This window comes from Gorilla gorilla, chromosome 18 (genome assembly GCF_029281585.2).
Source record: "Gorilla gorilla gorilla isolate KB3781 chromosome 18, NHGRI_mGorGor1-v2.1_pri, whole genome shotgun sequence".
NCBI classification, from domain to species: domain Eukaryota; kingdom Metazoa; phylum Chordata; class Mammalia; order Primates; family Hominidae; genus Gorilla; species Gorilla gorilla.
In genome coordinates this window covers 71,490,635-71,514,187 of record NC_073242.2, presented here as the reverse complement: position 1 = coordinate 71,514,187, position 23,553 = coordinate 71,490,635, and positions in this window count along the sequence as shown.

Here is a 23,553-nt window from a genome sequence, read left to right as displayed (position 1 = left end):
AAAGAGGGTTTCAAATCTACTCTGTCTAAAGGAAGGTTCAACTCTGTGAGTTGAACACACGCAAACCAAAGAAGTTACTGAGAATTCTTCTGTCTAGCATTAGATGAAAAAATCCCGTTTCCATCGAAATCCTCAAAGAGGTCCAAATATCCACTTGCAGACCTTACAAACAGAGTGTTTCCAAACTGCTCTATTGAAAGAAAGGTTAAACTCTGTGAGTGGAACGCACACATCACAACGTGGTTTCTGAGAATGATTCTCTCTAGTTTTTATACAAAGATATTTCCTTTTCTACCGTTGGCCACAAAGCGCTTGAAATCTCCACTTGCAAATTCCACAGAAAGAGGGTTTCAATTCTGTTCTGTCTAAAGGAAGGATCAACTCTGTGAGTTGAACACACGCAACCCAAAGAAGTTACTGAGAATTCTTCTGTCTAGCATTAGATGAAAAAATCCCATTTCCAACGAAATCCTCAAAGAGGTCTAAATATACACTTGCTGACCTTACACACAGAGTGTTTCCAAACTGCTCTAGAAAAGAAAGGTTAAACTCTGTGAGGGGAATGCACACAACACAAAGTGATTTCTGAGAATGATTCTCTCTAGTTTTTATACGAAGACATTTCCTTTTCTACCGTGGAACCGAAAGCGCTTGAAATCTCCACTTGCAAATTCCACAAAAAGAGGGTTTCAAATCTGCTCTGTCTAAATGAAGGTTCATCTCTGTGAGTTGAACACACGCAGCCCAAAGAAGTTACTGAGAATTCTTCTGTCTAGCATTAGATGAAAAAATCCCGTTTCCAACGAAATCCTCAAAGAGGTCCAAATATCCACTTGCAGACTTTACAAACAGAGTGTTTCCAAACTGTTCTATTGAAAGAAAGGTTAAACTCTGTGAGTGGAACGCACACAACACAAAGTGGTTTCTGAGAATGATTCTCTCCAGTTTTTATACAAAGATATTTCCTTTTCTACCGTTGGCCACAAAGCGCTTGAAATCTCCACTTGCAAATTCCACAGAAAGAGGGTTTCAAATCTGTTCTGTCTAAAGGAAGGATCAACTCTGTGAGTTGAACACACGCAACCCAAAGAAGTTACTGAGAATTCTTCTGTCTAGCATTAGACGAAGAAATCCCGTTTCCTACGAAAACCTCAAAGAGGTCCAAATATCCACTTGCAGACTTTACAAACAGTGTGTTTCCAAACTGCTCTATGAAAAGAAAGCTTAAACTCTGTGAGTGGAACGCACGCATTACAAAGTGGTTTCTGAGTATGATTCTCTCTAGTTTTTATACGAAGATATTTCCTTTTCTACCGTGGGCCCCAAAGCGCTTGAAATCTCCACTTGCAAATTCCACAAAAAGAGGGTTTCAAATCTGCTCTGCCTAAAGGAAGGATCAACTCTGTGAGTTGAACACACGCAACCCAAAGAAGTTACTGAGAATTCTTCTGTCTAGCATTAGATGAAGAAATCCCGTTTCCAACGAAAACCTCAAAGAGGTCCAAATATCCACTTGCAGACTTTACAAACAGTGTGTTTCCAAACTGCTCTATGAAAAGAAAGCTTAAACTCTGTGAGTGGAACGCACGCATTACAAAGTGGTTTCTGAGAATGATTCTCTCTAGTTTTTATACGAAGATATTTCCTTTTCTACCGTGGGCCCCAAAGCGCTTGAAATCTCCACTTGCAAATTCCACAAAAAGAGGGTTTCAAATCTGCTCTGCCTAAAGGAAGGTTCAACTCTGTGAGTTGAACAAACGCAACCCAAAGAAGTTACTGAGAATTCTTCTGTCTAGCATTAGATGAAGAAATTCCGTATCCAACGAAATCCTCAAAGAGGTCCAAACATCCACTTGCAGACTTTACAAACAGTGTGTTTCCAAACTGTTCTATGAAAAGAAAGGTTAAACTCGGTGAGTGGAACGCACGCATTACAAAGTGGTTTCTGAGAATGATTCACTCTAGTTTTTATACGAAGATATTTCCTTTTCTACCGTGGAACCCAAAGCGCTTGAAATCTCCACTTGCAAATTCCACAAAAAGAGGGTTTCAAATCTGCTCTGTCTAAAGGAAGGTTCAACTCTGTGAGTTGAACACACGCAAACCAAAGAAGTTACTGAGAATTCTTCTGTCTAGCATTAGATGAAAAAATCCCGTTTCCATCGAAATCCTCAAAGAGGTCCAAATATCCACTTGCAGACCTTACAAACAGAGTGTTTCCAAACTGCTCTATTGAAAGAAAGGTTAAACTCTGTGAGTGGAACGCACACATCACAAAGTGGTTTCTGAGAATGATTCTCTCTAGTTTTTATACAAAGATATTTCCTTTTCTACCGTTGGCCACAAAGCGCTTGAAATCTCCACTTGCAAATTCCACAGAAAGAGGGTTTCAAATCTGTTCTGTCTAAAGGAAGGATCAACTCTGTGAGTTGAACACACGCAACCCAAAGAAGTTACTGAGAATTCTTCTGTCTAGCATTAGATGAAAAAATCCCATTTCCAACGAAATCCTCAAAGAGGTCTAAATATACACTTGCTGACCTTACACACAGAGTGTTTCCAAACTGCTCTAGAAAAGAAAGGTTAAACTCTGTGAGGGGAATGCACACAACACAAAGTGATTTCTGAGAATGATTCTCTCTAGTTTTTATACGAAGACATTTCCTTTTCTACCGTGGAACCGAAAGCGCTTGAAATCTCCACTTGCAAATTCCACAAAAAGAGGGTTTCAAATCTGCTCTGTCTAAATGAAGGTTCATCTCTGTGAGTTGAACACACGCAGCCCAAAGAAGTTACTGAGAATTCTTCTGTCTAGCATTAGATGAAAAAATCCCGTTTCCAACGAAATCCTCAAAGAGGTCCAAATATCCACTTGCAGACTTTACAAACAGAGTGTTTCCAAACTGTTCTATTGAAAGAAAGGTTAAACTCTGTGAGTGGAACGCACACAACACAAAGTGGTTTCTGAGAATGATTCTCTCCAGTTTTTATACAAAGATATTTCCTTTTCTACCGTTGGCCACAAAGCGCTTGAAATCTCCACTTGCAAATTCCACAGAAAGAGGGTTTCAAATCTGTTCTGTCTAAAGGAAGGATCAACTCTGTGAGTTGAACACACGCAACCCAAAGAAGTTACTGAGAATTCTTCTGTCTAGCATTAGACGAAGAAATCCCGTTTCCTACGAAAACCTCAAAGAGGTCCAAATATCCACTTGCAGACTTTACAAAGAGTGTGTTTCCAAACTGCTCTATGAAAAGAAAGCTTAAACTCTGTGAGTGGAACGCACGCATTACAAAGTGGTTTCTGAGTATGATTCTCTCTAGTTTTTATACGAAGATATTTCCTTTTCTACCGTGGGCCCCAAAGCGCTTGAAATCTCCACTTGCAAATTCCACAAAAAGAGGGTTTCAAATCTGCTCTGCCTAAAGGAAGGATCAACTCTGTGAGTTGAACACACGCAACCCAAAGAAGTTACTGAGAATTCTTCTGTCTAGCATTAGATGAAGAAATCCCGTTTCCAACGAAAACCTCAAAGAGGTCCAAATATCCACTTGCAGACTTTACAAACAGTGTGTTTCCAAACTGCTCTATGAAAAGAAAGCTTAAACTCTGTGAGTGGAACGCACGCATTACAAAGTGGTTTCTGAGAATGATTCTCTCTAGTTTTTATACGAAGATATTTCCTTTTCTACCGTGGGCCCCAAAGCGCTTGAAATCTCCACTTGCAAATTCCACAAAAAGAGGGTTTCAAATCTGCTCTGCCTAAAGGAAGGTTCAACTCTGTGAGTTGAACAAACGCAACCCAAAGAAGTTACTGAGAATTCTTCTGTCTAGCATTAGATGAAGAAATTCCGTATCCAACGAAATCCTCAAAGAGGTCCAAACATCCACTTGCAGACTTTACAAACAGTGTGTTTCCAAACTGTTCTATGAAAAGAAAGGTTAAACTCGGTGAGTGGAACGCACGCATTACAAAGTGGTTTCTGAGAATGATTCACTCTAGTTTTTATACGAAGATATTTCCTTTTCTACCGTGGAACCCAAAGCGCTTGAAATCTCCACTTGCAAATTCCACAAAAAGAGGGTTTCAAATCTGCTCTGTCTAAAGGAAGGTTCAACTCTGTGAGTTGAACACACGCAAACCAAAGAAGTTACTGAGAATTCTTCTGTCTAGCATTAGATGAAAAAATCCCGTTTCCATCGAAATCCTCAAAGAGGTCCAAATATCCACTTGCAGACCTTACAAACAGAGTGTTTCCAAACTGCTCTATTGAAAGAAAGGTTAAACTCTGTGAGTGGAACGCACACATCACAAAGTGGTTTCTGAGAATGATTCTCTCTAGTTTTTATACAAAGATATTTCCTTTTCTACCGTTGGCCACAAAGCGCTTGAAATCTCCACTTGCAAATTCCACAGAAAGAGGGTTTCAAATCTGTTCTGTCTAAAGGAAGGATCAACTCTGTGAGTTGAACACACGCAACCCAAAGAAGTTACTGGGAATTCTTCTGTCTAGCATTAGATGAAAAAATCCCGTTTCCAACGAAATCCTCAAAGAGGTCTAAATATACACTTGCTGACCTTACACACAGAGTGTTTCCAAACTGCTCTATGAAAAGAAAGGTTAAACTCTGTGAGGGGAATGCACACAAAACAAAGTGATTTCTGAGAATGATTCTCTCTAGTTTTTATACGAAGACATTTCCTTTTCTACCGTGGAACCGAAAGCGCTTGAAATCTCCACTTGCAAATTCCACAAAAAGAGGGTTTCAAATCTGCTCTGTCTAAAGGAAGGTTCATCTCTGTGAGTTGAACACACGCAGCCCAAAGAAGTTACTGAGAATTCTTCTGTCTAGCATTAGATGAAAAAATCCCGTTTCCAACGAAATCCTCAAAGAGGTCCAAATATCCACTTGCAGACTTTACAAACAGAGTGTTTCCAAACTGTTCTATTGAAAGAAAGGTTAAACTCTGTGAGTGGAACGCACACAACACAAAGTGGTTTCTGAGAATGATTCTCTCTAGTTTTTATACAAAGATATTTCCTTTTCTACCGTTGGCCACAAAGCGCTTGAAATCTCCACTTGCAAATTCCACAAAAAGAGGGTTTCAAATCAGTTCTGTCTAAAGGAAGGATCAACTCTGTGAGTTGAACACACGCAACCCAAAGAAGTTACTGAGAATTCTTCTGTCTAGCATTAGACGAAGAAATCCCGTTTCCAACGAAAACCTCAAAGAGGTCCAAATATCCACTTGCAGACTTTACAAACAGTGTGTTTCCAAACTGCTCTATGAAAAGAAAGCTTAAACTCTGTGAGTGGAACGCACGCATTACAAAGTGGTTTCTGAGAATGATTCTCTCTAGTTTTTATACGAAGATATTTCCTTTTCTACCGTGGGCCCCAAAGCGCTTGAAATCTCCACTTGCAAATTCCACAAAAAGAGGGTTTCAAATCTGCTCTGTCTAAAGGAAGGTTCATCTCTGTGAGTTGAACACACGCAGCCCAAAGAAGTTACTGAGAATTCTTCTGTCTAGCATTAGATGAAAAAATCCCGTTTCCAACGAAATCCTCAAAGAGGTCCAAATATCCACTTGCAGACTTTACAAACAGAGTGTTTCCAAACTGTTCTATTGAAAGAAAGGTTAAACTCTGTGAGTGGAACGCACACAACACAAAGTGGTTTCTGAGAATGATTCTCTCTAGTTTTTATACAAAGATATTTCCTTTTCTACCGTTGGCCACAAAGCGCTTGAAATCTCCACTTGCAAATTCCACAAAAAGAGGGTTTCAAATCAGTTCTGTCTAAAGGAAGGATCAACTCTGTGAGTTGAACACACGCAACCCAAAGAAGTTACTGAGAATTCTTCTGTCTAGCATTAGACGAAGAAATCCCGTTTCCAACGAAAACCTCAAAGAGGTCCAAATATCCACTTGCAGACTTTACAAACAGTGTGTTTCCAAACTGCTCTATGAAAAGAAAGCTTAAACTCTGTGAGTGGAACGCACGCATTACAAAGTGGTTTCTGAGAATGATTCTCTCTAGTTTTTATACGAAGATATTTCCTTTTCTACCGTGGGCCCCAAAGCGCTTGAAATCTCCACTTGCAAATTCCACAAAAAGAGGGTTTCAAATCTGCTCTGTCTAAAGGAAGGTTCATCTCTGTGAGTTGAACACACGCAGCCCAAAGAAGTTAGTGAGAATTCTTCTGTCTAGCATTAGATGAAAAAATCCCGTTTCCAACGAAATCCTCAAAGAGGTCCAAATATCCACTTGCAGACTTTACAAACAGAGTGTTTCCAAACTGTTCTATTGAAAGAAAGGTTAAACTCTGTGAGTGGAACGCACACAACACAAAGTGGTTTCTGAGAATGATTCTCTCTAGTTTTTATACAAAGATATTTCCTTTTCTACCGTTGGCCACAAAGCGCTTGAAATCTCCACTTGCAAATTCCACAAAAAGAGGGTTTCAAATCAGTTCTGTCTAAAGGAAGGATCAACTCTGTGAGTTGAACACACGCAACCCAAAGAAGTTACTGAGAATTCTTCTGTCTAGCATTAGACGAAGAAATCCCGTTTCCAACGAAAACCTCAAAGAGGTCCAAATATCCACTTGCAGACTTTACAAACAGTGTGTTTCCAAACTGCTCTATGAAAAGAAAGCTTAAACTCTGTGAGTGGAACGCACGCATTACAAAGTGGTTTCTGAGAATGATTCTCTCTAGTTTTTATACGAAGATATTTCCTTTTCTACCGTGGGCCCCAAAGCGCTTGAAATCTCCACTTGCAAATTCCACAAAAAGAGGGTTTCAAATCTGCTCTGTCTAAAGGAAGGTTCATCTCTGTGAGTTGAACACACGCAGCCCAAAGAAGTTACTGAGAATTCTTCTGTCTAGCATTAGATGAAAAAATCCCGTTTCCAACGAAATCCTCAAAGAGGTCCAAATATCCACTTGCAGACTTTACAAACAGAGTGTTTCCAAACTGTTCTATTGAAAGAAAGGTTAAACTCTGTGAGTGGAACGCACACAACACAAAGTGGTTTCTGAGAATGATTCTCTCTAGTTTTTATACAAAGATATTTCCTTTTCTACCGTTGGCCACAAAGCGCTTGAAATCTCCACTTGCAAATTCCACAAAAAGAGGGTTTCAAATCAGTTCTGTCTAAAGGAAGGATCAACTCTGTGAGTTGAACACACGCAACCCAAAGAAGTTACTGAGAATTCTTCTGTATAGCATTAGACGAAGAAATCCCGTTTCCAACGAAAACCTCAAAGAGGTCCAAATATCCACTTGCAGACTTTACAAAGAGTGTGTTTCCAAACTGCTCTATGAAAAGAAAGCTTAAACTCTGTGAGTGGAACGCACGCATTACAAAGTGGTTTCTGAGAATGATTCTCTCTAGTTTTTATACGAAGATATTTCCTTTTCTACCGTGGGCCCCAAAGTGCTTGAAATCTCCACTTGCAAATTCCACAAAAAGAGGGTTTCAAATCTGCTCTGCCTAAAGGAAGGTTCAACTCTGTGAGTTGAACAAACGCAACCCAAAGAAGTTACTGAGAATTCTTCTGTCTAGCATTAGATGAAGAAATTCCGTATCCAACGAAATCCTCAAAGAGGTCCAAACATCCACTTGCAGACTTTACAAACAGAGTGTTTCCAAACTGTTCTATGAAAAGAAAGGGTAAACTCTGTGAGTGGAACGCACACATCACAAAGTGGTTTCTGAGAATGATTCTCTCTAGTTTTTATACAAAGATATTTCCTTTTCTACCGTTGGCCACAAAGCGCTTGAAATCTCCACTTGCAAATTCCACAGAAAGAGGGTTTCAAATCAGTTCTGTCTAAAGGAAGGATCAACTCTGTGAGTTGAACACACGCAACCCAAAGAAGTTACTGAGAATTCTTCTGTCTAGCATTAGATGAAAAAATCCCGTTTCCAACGAAATCCTCAAAGAGGTCTAAATATACACTTGCTGACCTTACACACAGAGTGTTTCCAAACTGCTCTATGAAAAGAAAGGTTAAACTCTGTGAGGGGAATGCACACAACACAAAGTGATTTCTGAGAATGATTCTCTCTAGTTTTTATACGAAGACATTTCCTTTTCTACCGTGGAACCGAAAGCGCTTGAAATCTCCACTTGCAAATTCCACAAAAAGAGGGTTTCAAATCTGCTCTGTCTAAAGGAAGGTTCATCTCTGTGAGTTGAACACACGCAGCCCAAAGAAGTTACTGAGAATTCTTCTGTCTAGCATTAGATGAAAAAATCCCGTTTCCGACGAAATCCTCAAAGAGGTCCAAATATCCACTTGCAGACTTTACAAACAGAGTGTTTCCAAACTGTTCTATTGAAAGAAAGGTTAAACTCTGTGAGTGGAACGCACACAACACAAAGTGGTTTCTGAGAATGATTTTCTCTAGTTTTTATACAAAGATATTTCCTTTTCTACCGTTGGCCACAAAGCGCTTGAAATCTCCACTTGCAAATTCCACAAAAAGAGGGTTTCAAATTAGTTCTGTCTAAAGGAAGGAACAACTCTGTGAGTTGAACACACGCAACCCAAAGAAGTTACTGAGAATTCTTCTGTCTAGCATTAGATGAAGAAATCCCGTTTCCAAAGAAAACCTCAAAGAGGTCCAAATATCCACTTGCAGACTTTACAAACAGTGTGTTTCCAAACTGCTCTATGAAAAGAAAGCTTAAACTCTGTGAGTGGAACGCACGCATTACAAAGTGGTTTCTGAGAATGATTCTCTCTAGTTTTTATACGAAGATATTTCCTTTTCTACCGTTGGCCACAAAGCGCTTGAAATCTCCACTTGCAAATTCCACAAAAAGAGGGTTTCAAATCTGCTCTGCCTAAAGGAAGGTTCAACTCTGTGAGTTGAACAAACGCAACCCAAAGAAGTTACTGAGAATTCTTCTGTCTAGCATTAGATGAAGAAATTCCGTATCCAACGAAATCCTCAAAGAGGTCCAAACATCCACTTGCAGACTTTACAAACAGAGTGTTTCCAAACTGTTCTATGAAAAGAAAGGTTAAACTCTGTGAGTGGAACGCACGCATTACAAAGTGGTTTCTGAGAATGATTCACTCTAGTTTTTATACGAAGATATTTCCTTTTCTACCGTGGAACCCAAAGCGCTTGAAATCTCCACTTGCAAATTCCACAAAAAGAGGGTTTCAAATCTGCTCTGTCTAAAGGAAGGTTCAACTCTGTGAGTTGAACACAGGCAAACCAAAGAAGTTGCTGAGAATTCTTCTGTCTAGCATTAGATGAAAAAATCCCGTTTCCATCGAAATCCTCAAAGAGGTCCAAATATCCACTTGCAAACCTTACAAACAGAGTGTTTCCAAACTGCTCTATGAAAAGAAAGCTTAAACTCTGTGAGTGGAACGCACACATCACAAAGTGGTTTCTGAGAATGATTCTCTCTAGTTTTTATACAAAGATATTTCCTTTTCTACCGTTGGCCACAAAGCGCTTGAAATCTCCACTTGCAAATTCCACAGAAAGAGGGTTTCAAATCTGCTCTGCCTAAAGGAAGGTTCAACTCTGTGAGTTGAACAAACGCAACCCAAAGAAGTTACTGAGAATTCTTCTGTCTAGCATTAGATGAAGAAATTCCGTTTCCAACGAAATCCTCAAAGAGGTCCAAACATCCACTTGCTGACCTCACACACAGAGTGTTTCCAAACTGTTCTATGAAAAGAAAGGTTAAACTCTGTGAGGGGAATGCACACAACACAAAGTGATTTCTGAGAATGATTCTCTCTAGTTTTTATACGAAGACATTTCCTTTTCTACCGTGGAACCGAAAGCGCTTGAAATCTCCACTTGCAAATTCCACAAAAAGAGGGTTTCAAATCTGCTCTGTCTAAAGGAAGGTTCATCTCTGTGAGTTGAACACACGCAAACCAAAGAAGTTACTGAGAATTCTTCTGTCTAGCATTAGATGAAAAAATATCGTTTCCAACGAAATCCTCAAAGAGGTCCAAATATCCACTTGCAGACTTTACAAACAGAGTGTTTCCAAACTGTTCTATTGAAAGAAAGGTTAAACTCTGTGAGTGGAACGCACACAACACAAAGTGGTTTCTGAGAATGATTCTCTCTAGTTTTTATACAAAGATATTTCCTTTTCTACCGTTGGCCACAAAGCGCTTGAAATCTCCACTTGCAAATTCCACAGAAAGAGGGTTTCAAATCTGTTCTGTCTAAAGGAAGGATCAACTCTGTGAGTTGAACACACGCAACCCAAAGAAGTTACTGAGAATTCTTCTGTCTAGCATTAGATGAAAAAATCCCGTTTCCAACGAAATCCTCAAAGAGGTCCAAATATCCACTTGCAGACTTTACAAACAGAGTGTTTCCAAACTGTTCTATTGAAAGAAAGGTTAAACTCCGTTAGTGGAACGCACACAACACAAAGTGGTTTCTGAGAATGATTCTCTCTAGTTTTTATACAAAGATATTTCCTTTTCTACCGTTGGCCACAAAGCGCTTGAAATCTCCACTTGCAAATTCCACAAAAAGAGGGTTTCAAATCAGTTCTGTCTAAAGGAAAGATCAACTCTGTGAGTTGAACACACGCAACCCAAAGAAGTTACTGAGAATTCTTCTGTCTAGCATTAGACGAAGAAATCCCGTTTCCAACGAAAACCTCAAAGAGGTCCAAATATCCACTTGCAGACTTTACAAACAGTGTGTTTCCGAACTGCTCTATGAAAAGAAAGGTTAAACTCTGTGAGTGGAACGCACGCATTACAAAGTGGTTTCTGAGAATGATTCTCTCTAGTTTTTATACGAAGATATTTCCTTTTCTACCGTTGGCCCCAAAGCGCTTGAAATCTCCACTTGCAAATTCCACAAAAAGAGGGTTTCAAATCTGCTCTGCCTAAAGGAAGGATCAACTCTGTGAGTTGAACACACGCAACCCAAAGAAGTTACTGAGAATTCTTCTGTCTAGCATTAGATGAAAAAATCCCGTTTCCAACGAAATCCTCAAAGAGGTCTAAATATACACTTGCTGACCTTACACACAGAGTGTTTCCAAACTGCTCTATGAAAAGAAAGGTTAAACTCTGTGAGGGGAATGCACACAACACAAAGTGATTTCTGAGAATGATTCTCTCTAGTTTTTATACAAAGATATTTCCTTTTCAACCGTTGGCCACAAAGCGCTTGAAATCTCCACTTGCAAATTCCACAAAAAGAGGGTTTCAAATCAGTTCTGTCTAAAGGAAGGATCAACTCTGTGAGTTGAACACACGCAACCCAAAGAAGTTACTGAGAATTCTTCTGTCTAGCATTAGACGAAGAAATCCCGTTTCCTACGAAAACCTCAAAGAGGTCCAAATATCCACTTGCAGACTTTACAAACAGTTTGTTTCCAAACTGCTCTATGAAAAGAAAGCTTAAACTCTGTGAGTGGAACGCACGCATTACAAAGTGGTTTCTGAGAATGATTCTCTCTAGTTTTTATACGAAGATATTTCCTTTTCTACCGTGGGCCCCAAAGCGCTTGAAATCTCCACTTGCAAATTCCACAAAAAGAGGGTTTCAAATCTGCTCTGCCTAAAGGAAGGATCAACTCTGTGAGTTGAACACACGCAACCCAAAGAAGTTACTGAGAATTCTTCTGTCTAGCATTAGATGAAGAAATCCCGTTTCCAACGAAAACCTCAAAGAGGTCCAAATATCCACTTGCAGACTTTACAAACAGTGTGTTTCCAGACTGCTCTATGAAAAGAAAGCTTAAACTCTGTGAGTGGAATGCAAGCATTACAAAGTGGTTTCTGAGAATGATTCTCTCTAGTTTTTATACGAAGATATTTCCTTTTCTACCGTGGGCCCCAAAGCGCTTGAAATCTCCACTTGCAAATTCCACAAAAAGAGGGTTTCAAATCTGCTCTGCCTAAAGGAAGGTTCAACTCTGTGAGTTGAACAAACGCAACCCAAAGAAGTTACTGAGAATTCTTCTGTCTAGCATTAGATGAAGAAATTCCGTTTCCAACGAAATCCTCAAAGAGGTCCAAACATCCACTTGCAGACTTTACAAACAGAGTGTTTCCAAACTGTTCTATGAAAAGAAAGGTTAAACTCTGTGAGTGGAACGCACGCATTACAAAGTGGTTTCTGAGAATGATTCACTCTAGTTTTTATACAAAGATATTTCCTTTTCTACCGTTGGCCACAAAGCGCTTGAAATCTCCACTTGCAAATTCCACAAAAAGAGGGTTTCAAATCAGTTCTGTCTAAAGAAAGGATCAACTCTGTGAGTTGAACACACGCAACCCAAAGAAGTTACTGAGAATTCTTCTGTCTAGCATTAGATGAAAAAATTCCGTTTCCAACGAAATCCTCAAAGAGGTCTAAATATACACTTGCTGACCTTACACACAGAGTGTTTCCAAACTGCTCTATGAAAAGAAAGGTTAAACTCTGTGAGGGGAATGCACACAACACAAAGTGATTTCTGAGAATGATTCTCTCTAGTTTTTATACGAAGACATTTCCTTTTCTACCGTGGAACCGAAAGCGCTTGAAATCTCCACTTGCAAATTCCACAAAAAGAGGGTTTCAAATCTGCTCTGTCTAAAGGAAGGTTCATCTCTGTGAGTTGAACACACGCAGCCCAAAGAAGTTACTGAGAATTCTTCTGTCTAGCATTAGATGAAAAAATCCCGTTTCCAACGAAATCCTCAAAGAGGTCCAAATATCCACTTGCAGACTTTACAAACAGAGTGTTTCCAAACTGTTCTATTGAAAGAAAGGTTAAACTCTGTGAGTGGAACGCACACAACACAAAGTGGTTTCTGAGAATGATTCTCTCTAGTTTTTATACAAAGATATTTCCTTTTCTACCGTTGGCCACAAAGCGCTTGAAATCTCCACTTGCAAATTCCACAAAAAGAGGGTTTCAAATCAGTTCTGTCTAAAGGAAGGATCAACTCTGTGAGTTGAACACACGCAACCCAAAGAAGTTACTGAGAATTCTTCTGTCTAGCATTAGACGAAGAAATCCCGTTTCCAACGAAAACCTCAAAGAGGTCCAAATATCCACTTGCAGACTTTACAAACAGTGTGTTTCCAAACTGCTCTATGAAAAGAAAGCTTAAACTCTGTGAGTGGAACGCACGCATTACAAAGTGGTTTCTGAGAATGATTCTCTCTAGTTTTTATACGAAGATATTTCCTTTTCTACGGTGGGCCCCAAAGTGCTTGAAATCTCCACTTGCAAATTCCACAAAAAGAGGGTTTCAAATCTGCTCTGCCTAAAGGAAGGTTCAACTATGTGAGTTGAACAAACGCAACCCAAAGAAGTTACTGAGAATTCTTCTGTCTAGCATTAGATGAAGAAATTCCGTATCCAACGAAATCCTCAAAGAGGTCCAAACATCCACTTGCAGACTTTACAAACAGAGTGTTTCCAAACTGTTCTATGAAAAGAAAGGTTAAACTCTGTGAGTGGAACGCACGCATTACAAAGTGGTTTCTGAGAATGATTCACTCTAGTTTTTATACGAAGATATTTCCTTTTCTACCGTGGAACCCAAAGCGCTTGAAATCTCCACTTGCAAATTCCACAAAAAGAGGGTTTCAAATCTGCTCTGTCTAAAGGAAGGTTCAACTCTGTGAGTTGAACACACGCAAACCAAAGAAGTTACTGAGAATTCTTCTGTCTAGCATTAGATGAAAAAATCCCGTTTCCATCGAAATCCTCAAAGAGGTCCAAATATCCACTTGCAGACCTTACAAACAGAGTGTTTCCAAACTGCTCTAGAAAAGAAAGGTTAAACTCTGTGAGGGGAATGCACACAACACAAAGTGATTTCTGAGAATGATTCTCTCTAGTTTTTATACGAAGACATTTCCTTTTCTACCGTGGAACCGAAAGCGCTTGAAATCTCCACTTGCAAATTTCACAAAAAGAGGGTTTCAAATCTGCTCTGTCTAAAGGAAGGTTCATCTCTGTGAGTTGAACACACGCAGCCCAAAGAAGTTACTGAGAATTCTTCTGTCTAGCATTAGATGAAAAAATCCCGTTTCCAACGAAATCCTCAAAGAGGTCCAAATATCCACTTGCAGACTTTACAAACAGAGTGTTTCCAAACTGTTCTATTGAAAGAAAGGTTAAACTCTGTGAGTGGAACGCACACAACACAAAGTGGTTTCTGAGAATGATTCTCTCTAGTTTTTATACGAAGATATTTCCTTTTCTACCGTTGGCCACAAAGCGCTTGAAATCTCCACTTGCAAATTCCACAAAAAGAGGGTTTCAAATCAGTTCTGTCTAAAGGAAGGATCAACTCTGTGAGTTGAACACACGCAACCCAAAGAAGTTACTGAGAATTCTTCTGTCTAGCATTAGACGAAGAAATCCCGTTTCCAACGAAAACCTCAAAGAGGTCCAAACATCCACTTGCAGACTTTACAAACAGAGTGTTTCCAAACTGTTCTATGAAAAGAAAGGTTAAACTCTGTGAGTGGAACGCACACAACACAAAGTGGTTTCTGAGAATGAATCACTCTAGTTTTTATACAAAGATATTTCCTTTTCTACCGTTGGCCACAAAGCGCTTGAAATCTCCACTTGCAAATTCCACAAAAAGAGGGTTTCAAATCTGCTCTGCCTAAAGGAAGGATCAACTCTGTGAGTTGAACACACGCAACCCAAAGAAGTTACTGAGAATTCTTCTGTCTAGCATTAGATGAAGAAATCCCGTTTCCAACGAAAACCTCAAAGAGGTCCAAATATCCACTTGCAGACTTTACAAACAGTGTGTTTCCAGACTGCTCTATGAAAAGAAAGCTTAAACTCTGTGAGTGGAATGCAAGCATTACAAAGTGGTTTCTGAGAATGATTCTCTCTAGTTTTTATACGAAGATATTTCCTTTTCTACCGTGGGCCCCAAAGCGCTTGAAATCTCCACTTGCAAATTCCACAAAAAGAGGGTTTCAAATCTGCTCTGCCTAAAGGAAGGTTCAACTCTGTGAGTTGAACAAACGCAACCCAAAGAAGTTACTGAGAATTCTTCTGTCTAGCATTAGATGAAGAAATTCCGTTTCCAACGAAATCCTCAAAGAGGTCCAAACATCCACTTGCAGACTTTACAAACAGAGTGTTTCCAAACTGTTCTATGAAAAGAAAGGTTAAATTCTGTGAGTGGAACGCACGCATTACAAAGTGGTTTCTGAGAATGATTCACTCTAGTTTTTATACAAAGATATTTCCTTTTCTACCGTTGGCCACAAAGCGCTTGAAATCTCCACTTGCAAATTCCACAAAAAGAGGGTTTCAAATCAGTTCTGTCTAAAGAAAGGATCAACTCTGTGAGTTGAACACACGCAACCCAAAGAAGTTACTGAGAATTCTTCTGTCTAGCATTAGATGAAAAAATTCCGTTTCCAACGAAATCCTCAAAGAGGTCTAAATATACACTTGCTGACCTTACACACAGAGTGTTTCCAAACTGCTCTATGAAAAGAAAGGTTAAACTCTGTGAGGGGAATGCACACAACACAAAGTGATTTCTGAGAATGATTCTCTCTAGTTTTTATACGAAGACATTTCCTTTTCTACCGTGGAACCGAAAGCGCTTGAAATCTCCACTTGCAAATTCCACAAAAAGAGGGTTTCAAATCTGCTCTGTCTAAAGGAAGGTTCATCTCTGTGAGTTGAACACACGCAGCCCAAAGAAGTTACTGAGAATTCTTCTGTCTAGCATTAGATGAAAAAATCCCGTTTCCAACGAAATCCTCAAAGAGGTCCAAATATCCACTTGCAGACTTTACAAACAGAGTGTTTCCAAACTGTTCTATTGAAAGAAAGGTTAAACTCTGTGAGTGGAACGCACACAACACAAAGTGGTTTCTGAGAATGATTCTCTCTAGTTTTTATACAAAGATATTTCCTTTTCTACCGTTGGCCACAAAGCGCTTGAAATCTCCACTTGCAAATTCCACAAAAAGAGGGTTTCAAATCAGTTCTGTCTAAAGGAAGGATCAACTCTGTGAGTTGAACACACGCAACCCAAAGAAGTTACTGAGAATTCTTCTGTCTAGCATTAGACGAAGAAATCCCGTTTCCAACGAAAACCTCAAAGAGGTCCAAATATCCACTTGCAGACTTTACAAACAGTGTGTTTCCAAACTGCTCTATGAAAAGAAAGCTTAAACTCTGTGAGTGGAACGCACGCATTACAAAGTGGTTTCTGAGAATGATTCTCTCTAGTTTTTATACGAAGATATTTCCTTTTCTACGGTGGGCCCCAAAGTGCTTGAAATCTCCACTTGCAAATTCCACAAAAAGAGGGTTTCAAATCTGCTCTGCCTAAAGGAAGGTTCAACTATGTGAGTTGAACAAACGCAACCCAAAGAAGTTACTGAGAATTCTTCTGTCTAGCATTAGATGAAGAAATTCCGTATCCAACGAAATCCTCAAAGAGGTCCAAACATCCACTTGCAGACTTTACAAACAGAGTGTTTCCAAACTGTTCTATGAAAAGAAAGGTTAAACTCTGTGAGTGGAACGCACGCATTACAAAGTGGTTTCTGAGAATGATTCACTCTAGTTTTTATACGAAGATATTTCCTTTTCTACCGTGGAACCCAAAGCGCTTGAAATCTCCACTTGCAAATTCCACAAAAAGAGGGTTTCAAATCTGCTCTGTCTAAAGGAAGGTTCAACTCTGTGAGTTGAACACACGCAAACCAAAGAAGTTACTGAGAATTCTTCTGTCTAGCATTAGATGAAAAAATCCCGTTTCCATCGAAATCCTCAAAGAGGTCCAAATATCCACTTGCAGACCTTACAAACAGAGTGTTTCCAAACTGCTCTAGAAAAGAAAGGTTAAACTCTGTGAGGGGAATGCACACAACACAAAGTGATTTCTGAGAATGATTCTCTCTAGTTTTTATACGAAGACATTTCCTTTTCTACCGTGGAACCGAAAGCGCTTGAAATCTCCACTTGCAAATTTCACAAAAAGAGGGTTTCAAATCTGCTCTGTCTAAAGGAAGGTTCATCTCTGTGAGTTGAACACACGCAGCCCAAAGAAGTTACTGAGAATTCTTCTGTCTAGCATTAGATGAAAAAATCCCGTTTCCAACGAAATCCTCAAAGAGGTCCAAATATCCACTTGCAGACTTTACAAACAGAGTGTTTCCAAACTGTTCTATTGAAAGAAAGGTTAAACTCTGTGAGTGGAACGCACACAACACAAAGTGGTTTCTGAGAATGATTCTCTCTAGTTTTTATACGAAGATATTTCCTTTTCTACCGTTGGCCACAAAGCGCTTGAAATCTCCACTTGCAAATTCCACAAAAAGAGGGTTTCAAATCAGTTCTGTCTAAAGGAAGGATCAACTCTGTGAGTTGAACACACGCAACCCAAAGAAGTTACTGAGAATTCTTCTGTCTAGCATTAGACGAAGAAATCCCGTTTCCAACGAAAACCTCAAAGAGGTCCAAACATCCACTTGCAGACTTTACAAACAGAGTGTTTCCAAACTGTTCTATGAAAAGAAAGGTTAAACTCTGTGAGTGGAACGCACACAACACAAAGTGGTTTCTGAGAATGAATCACTCTAGTTTTTATACAAAGATATTTCCTTTTCTACCGTTGGCCACAAAGCGCTTGAAATCTCCACTTGCAAATTCCACAAAAAGAGGGTTTCAAATCAGTTCTGTCTAAAGGAAGGATCAACTCTGTGAGTTGAACACACGCAACCCAAAGAAGTTACTGAGAATTCTTCTGTCTAGCATTTGATGAAAAAATCCCGTTTCCAACGAAATCCTCAAAGAGGTCTAAATATACACTTGCTGACCTTACACACAGAGTGTTTCCAAACTGCTCTATGAAAAGAAAGGTTAAACTCTGTGAGGGGAATGCACACAACACAAAGTGATTTCTGAGAATGATTCTCTCTAGTTTTTATAAGAAGACATTTCCTTTTCTACCGTGGAACCGAAAGCGCTTGAAATCTCCACTTGCAAATTCCACAAAAAGAGGGTTTCAAATCTGCTCTGTCTAAAGGAAGGTTCATCTCTGTGAGTTGAACACACGCAGCCCAAAGAAGTTACTGAGAATTCTTCTGTCTAGCATTAGATGAAAAAATCCCGTTTCCAACGAAATCCTCAAAGAGGTCCAAATATCCACTTGCAGACTTTACAAACAGAGTGTTTCCAAACTGTTCTATTGAAAGAAAGGTTAAACTCTGTGAGTGGAACGCACACAACACAAAGTGGTTTCTGAGAATGATTCTCTCTAGTTTTTATACGAAGATATTTCCTTTTCTACCGTGGGCCCCAAAGCGCTTGAAATCTCCACTTGCAAATTCCACAAAAAGAGGGTTTCAAATCTGCTCTGCCTAAAGGAAGGTTCAACTCTGTGAGTTGTACAAACGCAACCCAAAGAAGTTACTGAGAATTCTTCTGTCTAGCATTAGATGAAGAAATTCCGTTTCCAACGAAATCCTCAAAGAGGTCCAAACATCCACTTGCAGACTTTACAAACAGAGTGTTTCCAAACTGTTCTATGAAAAGAAAGGTTAAACTCTGTGAGTGGAACGCACGCATTACAAAGTGGTTTCTGAGAATGATTCACTCTAGTTTTTATACGAAGATATTTCCTTTTCTACCGTGGAACCCAAAGCGCTTGAAATCTCCACTTGCAAATTCCACAAAAAGAGGGTTTCAAATCTGCTCTGTCTAAAGGAAGGTTCAACTCTGTGAGTTGAACACACGCAAACCAAAGAAGTTACGGAGAATTCTTCTGTCTAGCATTAGATGAAAAAATCCCGTTTCCATCGAAATCCTCAAAGAGGTCCAAATATCCACTTGCAGACCTTACAAACAGAGTGTTTCCAAACTGCTCTATTGAAAGAAAGGTTAAACTCTGTGAGTGGAATGCACACATCACAAAGTGGTTTCTGAGAATGATTCTCTCTAGTTTTTATACAAAGATATTTCCTTTTCTACCGTTGGCCACAAAGCGCTTGAAATCTCCACTTGCAAATTCCACAAAAAGAGGGTTTCAAATCAGTTCTGTCTAAAGGAAGGATCAACTCTGTGAGTTGAACACACGCAACCCAAAGAAGTTACTGAGAATTCTTCTGTCTAGCATAAGATGAAAAAATCCCGTTTCCAACGAAATCCTCAAAGAGGTCTAAATATACACTTGCTGACCTTACACACAGAGTGTTTCCAAACTGCTCTATGAAAAGAAAGGTTAAACTCTGTGAGGGGAATGCACACAACACAAAGTGATTTCTGAGAATGATTCTCTCTAGTTTTTATACGAAGACATTTCCTTTTCTACTGTGGAACCGAAAGCGCTTGAAATCTCCACTTGCAAATTCCACAAAAAGAGGGTTTCAAATCTGCTCTGTCTAAAGGAAGGTTCATCTCTGTGAGTTGAACACACGCAGCCCAAAGAAGTTACTGAGAATTCTTCTGTCTAGCATTAGATGAAAAAATCCCGTTTCCAACGAAATCCTCAAAGAGGTCCAAATATCCACTTGCAGACTTTACAAACAGAGTGTTTCCAAACTGTTCTATTGAAAGAAAGGTTAAACTCTGTGAGTGGAACGCACACAACACAAAGTGGTTTCTGAGAATGATTCTCTCTAGTTTTTATACAAAGATATTTCCTTTTCTACCGTTGGCCACAAAGCGCTTGAAATCTCCACTTGCAAATTCCACAAAAAGAGGGTTTCAAATCAGTTCTGTCTAAAGGAAGGATCAACTCTGTGAGTTGAACACACGCAACCCAAAGAAGTTACTGAGAATTCTTCTGTCTAGCATTAGACGAAGAAATCCCGTTTCCAACGAAAACCTCAAAGAGGTCCAAATATCCACTTGCAGACTTTACAAACAGTGTGTTTCCAAACTGCTCTATGAAAAGAAAGCTTAAACTCTGTGAGTGGAACGCACGCATTACAAAGTGGTTTATGAGAATGATTCTCTCTAGTTTTTATACGAAGATATTTCCTTTTCTACCGTGGGCCCCAAAGCGCTTGAAATCTCCACTTGCAAATTCCACAAAAAGAGGGTTTCAAATCTGCTCTGCCTAAAGGAAGGTTCAACTCTGTGAGTTGAACAAACGCAACCCAAAGAAGTTACTGAGAATTCTTCTGTCTAGCATTAGATGAAGAAATTCCGTTTCCAACGAAATCCTCAAAGAGGTCCAAACATCCACTTGCAGACTTTACAAACAGAGTGTTTCCAAACTGTTCTATGAAAAGAAAGGTTAAACTCTGTGAGTGGAACGCACGCATTACAAAGTGGTTTCTGAGAATGATTCACTCTAGTTTTTATACGAAGATATTTCCTTTTCTACCGTGGAACCCAAAGCGCTTGAAATCTCCACTTGCAAATTCCACAAAAAGAGGGTTTCAAATCTGCTCTGTCTAAAGGAAGGTTCAACTCTGTGAGTTGAACACACGCAAACCAAAGAAGTTACTGAGAATTCTTCTGTCTAGCATTAGATGAAAAAATCCCGTTTCCATCGAAATCCTCAAAGAGGTCCAAATATCCACTTGCAGACCTTACAAACAGAGTGTTTCCAAACTGCTCTATTGAAAGAAAGGTTAAACTCTGTGAGTGGAACGCACACATCACAAAGTGGTTTCTGAGAATGATTCTCTCTAGTTTTTATACAAAGATATTTCCTTTTCTACCGTTGGCCACAAAGCGCTTGAAATCTCCACTTGCAAATTCCACAGAAAGAGGGTTTCAAATCTGTTCTGTCTAAAGGAAGAATCAACTCTGTGAGTTGAACACACGCAACCCAAAGAAGTTACTGAGAATTCTTCTGTCTAGCATTAGATGAAAAAATCCCGTTTCCAACGAAATCCTCAAAGAGGTCTAAATATACACTTGCTGACCTTACACACAGAGTGTTTCCAAACTGCTCTATGAAAAGAAAGGTTAAACTCTGTGAGGGGAATGCACACAACACAAAGTGATTTCTGAGAATGATTCTCTCTAGTTTTTATACGAAGACATTTCCTTTTCTACCGTGGAACCGAAAGCGCTTGAAATCTCCACTTGCAAATTCCACAAAAAGAGGGTTTCAAATCTGCTCTGTCTAAAGGAAGGTTCATCTCTGTGAGTTGAACACACGCAGCCCAAAGAAGTTACTGAGAATTCTTCTGTCTAGCATTAGATGAAAAAATCCCGTTTCCGACGAAATCCTCAAAGAGGTCCAAATATCCACTTGCAGACTTTACAAACAGAGTGTTTCCAAACTGTTCTATTGAAAGAAAGGTTAAACTCTGTGAGTGGAACGCACACAACACAAAGTGGTTTCTGAGAATGATTCTCTCTAGTTTTTATACAAAGATATTTCCTTTTCTACCGTTGGCCACAAAGCGCTTGAAATCTCCACTTGCAATTTCCACAAAAAGAGGGTTTCAAATCTGTTCTGTCTAAAGGAAGGATCAACTCTGTGAGTTGAACACACGCAACCCAAAGAAGTTACTGAGAATTCTTCTGTCTAGCATTAGATGAAAAAATCCCGTTTCCAACGAAATCCTCAAAGAGGTCTAAATATACACTTGCTGACCTTACACACAGAGTGTTTCCAAACTGCTCTAGAAAAGAAAGGTTAAACTCTGTGAGGGGAATGCACACAACACAAAGTGATTTCTGAGAATGATTCTCTCTAGTTTTTATACGAAGACATTTCCTTTTCTACCGTGGAACCGAAAGCGCTTGAAATCTCCACTTGCAAATTCCACAAAAAGAGGGTTTCAAATCTGCTCTGTCTAAAGGAAGGTTCATCTCTGTGAGTTGAACACACGCAGCCCAAAGAAGTTACTGAGAATTCTTCTGTCTAGCATTAGATGAAAAAATCCCGTTACCAACGAAATCCTCAAAGAGGTCCAAATATCCACTTGCAGACTTTACAAACAGAGTGTTTCCAAACTGTTCTATTGAAAGAAAGGTTAAACTCTGTGAGTGGAACGCACACAACACAAAGTGGTTTCTGAGAATGATTCTCTCTAGTTTTTATACAAAGATATTTCCTTTTCTACCGTTGGCCACAAAGCGCTTGAAATCTCCACTTGCAAATTCCACAAAAAGAGGGTTTCAAATCAGTTCTGTCTAAAGGAAGGATCAACTCAGTGAGTTGAACACACGCAACCCAAAGAAGTTACTGAGAATTCTTCTGTCTAGCATTAGACGAAGAAATCCCGTTTCCAACGAAAACCTCAAAGAGGTCCAAACATCCACTTGCAGACTTTACAAACAGAGTGTTTCCAAACTGTTCTATGAAAAGAAAGGTTAAACTCTGTGAGTGGAACGCACGCATTACAAAGTGGTTTCTGAGAATGAATCACTCTAGTTTTTATACAAAGATATTTCCTTTTCTACCGTTGGCCACAAAGCGCTTGAAATCTCCACTTGCAAATTCCACAAAAGGAGGGTTTCAAATCAGTTCTGTCTAAAGGAAGGATCAACTCTGTGAGTTGAACACACGCAACCCAAAGAAGTTACTGAGAATTCTTCTGTCTAGCATTAGATGAAAAAATCCCGTTTCCAACGATATCCTCAAAGAGGTCTAAATATACACTTGCTGACCTTACACACAGAGTGTTTCCAAACTGCTCTATGAAAAGAAAGGTTAAACTCTGTGAGGGGAATGCACACAACACAAAGTGATTTCTGAGAATGATTCTCTCTAGTTTTTATAAGAAGACATTTCCTTTTCTACCGTGGAACCGAAAGCGCTTGAAATCTCCACTTGCAAATTCCACAAAAAGAGGGTTTCAAATCTGCTCTGTCTAAAGGAAGGTTCATCTCTGTGAGTTGAACACACGCAGCCCAAAGAAGTTACTGAGAATTCTTCTGTCTAGCATTAGATGAAAAAATCCCGTTTCCAACGAAATCCTCAAAGAGGTCCAAATATCCACTTGCAGACTTTACAAACAGAGTGTTTCGAAACTGTTCTATTGAAAGAAAGGTTAAACTCTGTGAGTGGAACGCACACAACACAAAGTGGTTTCTGAGAATGATTCTCTAGTTTTTATACGAAGATATTTCCATTTCTACCGTAGGCCCCAAAGCGCTTGAAATCTCCACTTGCAAATTCCACAAAAAGAGGGTTTCAAATCTGCTCTGCCTAAAGGAAGGATCAACTCTGTGAGTTGAACACACGCAACCCAAAGAAGTTACTGAGAATTCTTCTGTCTAGCATTAGATGAAAAAATCCCGTTTCCAACGAAATCATCAAAGAGGTCTAAATATACACTTGCTGACCTTACACACAGAGTGTTTCCAAACTGCTCTATGAAAAGAAAGGTTAAACTCTGTGAGGGGAATGCACACAACACAAAGTGATTTCTGAGAATGATTCTCTCTAGTTTTTATACGAAGACATTTCCTTTTCTACCGTGGAACCGAAAGCGCTTGAAATCTCCACTTGCAAATTCCACAAAAAGAGGGTTTCAAATCTGCTCTGTCTAAAGGAAGGTTCATCTCTGTGAGTTGAACACACGCAGCCCAAAGAAGTTACTGAGAATTCTTCTGTCTAGCAT